The following is a 1,602-nucleotide window of genomic DNA, read 5'->3' on the forward strand; positions in this document are numbered from 1 at the left end:
TCAGCACTGGGAGCAGCTCCTGAACGTGGGTGTGTTGACACCTACGTCCCAGTGTTTGAGGACATAGCAGGGCTGTCAATGGAACAACCACCTTGCTGGGACAGGCAAAGCGATCTGGAGGAGTTCATATGACAGCCGACCACACGACAGGCTAAGAAAATCAAATTTAAATGTACAAGAATTATGGTCAAGATCACTTTTTCCATTGTAAGAGAGCTGTGCCAGGGAATAAGTGTTGTGTTTTTATTCAAGCATGTGTTTGCATAGTAATTGAGGGTAAAGTCATTCCCTGTCAATGTATGTGTTGTCAGTGTTGTGGACTTCAGAATGGACAGCAGAATGTACTGTAGGCAGAATATATGACTATATTTAAGCACCAGTATGATTTTACAATGTCAAAACATGTAACATTAATTAATACATTATGTAGTGACTCAGTTCGTCCTGAGGGGTATTCATCACTAGGAACCAAACGGAACCATAGAGGGAGGGACCTACCTGAATTTCTCCAATAGAAAATGTTTACTGTTTGCAAATGTACCCATACTGGCACAGGCAATGCTTTACTTCTGCCACTAAGAAGCACTGCTGTGTCAAACATCCTATCCCACCCATTTCTCTTCACCAACTGTTGCATTGAAATAGCCCGGGAGGCAGTCCGGTTCCCGAAACGAATGCAATCACTCTTTAAATGAACCCCCTGTGTCAAGTGACTGACGTAATCTCATTTTTACAGGTACACCAATCTGTAGAGAGCATTGAAATAATCGACTAAAATAAGTTCATATTGACAGGTCTGTAGGGAACCATATTCACATGCGCGTGCAGTCCACACCTTCAAGAACTCAAATTGTGATTGATTATGCATCAGTTTAGAATTGTCACAAAACATTGAGTATTTGTCGTTTGGTAGATACTCTATTGATACATCTTCTCTAGATTGTTATGGATACAGGTTCCATTTTGTCTGAATAATAAAGTAATGAACCATAGAGAGCAGATCAGACCTGGCAGATGGATTATTAAAGCTGTTTAATTAGTATGGTGTTATGATTGAATAGCTCTTAAAACACCTATTTATAAGTTAGCAATGTAACAGGATGATTTAAAAAAATATATATATATTCTGAATTTCTTAGATAAATCAACTGGGTGGTTTGAGCCCTGAATAGCTAACAGCTGTGTTATTTCAGACCGTGTAGCATGGGTATGACAACACATTTTTACTGCTCTAATTATGTTGGTAACCAGTTTATAATATCAATAAGGCACCAAGGGTGAGTGATATATGGCCACTATACCACGGCTAAGGGCTGTGTGCGTAAGAACAGCCCTTAGCTGTGGTATATTGGCCATATAGCACAAACCCTTGGTTCCTTTTTGCTTAAATACTTTACTTGGTTGGAGATTGTGGGGAAGAAGCAGCAGAGAGACCTGGAGCCAGCTGCTGCTGTTGTAGAAATCATTGTTTTTGTGCTGGTGGTTTCCCATGCTGACACAGATATGGATGTTTCCAGGATTGTCTTCATTCAGGCACGCAACAGGAAACATTTTGCAACAGAAAATGAGCATTTCTTATAGGACAAGTTCACGTAATCCCTC

Source organism: Oncorhynchus keta, chromosome 18 (genome assembly GCF_023373465.1).
Source record: "Oncorhynchus keta strain PuntledgeMale-10-30-2019 chromosome 18, Oket_V2, whole genome shotgun sequence".
NCBI classification, from domain to species: Eukaryota; Metazoa; Chordata; class Actinopteri; order Salmoniformes; family Salmonidae; genus Oncorhynchus; species Oncorhynchus keta.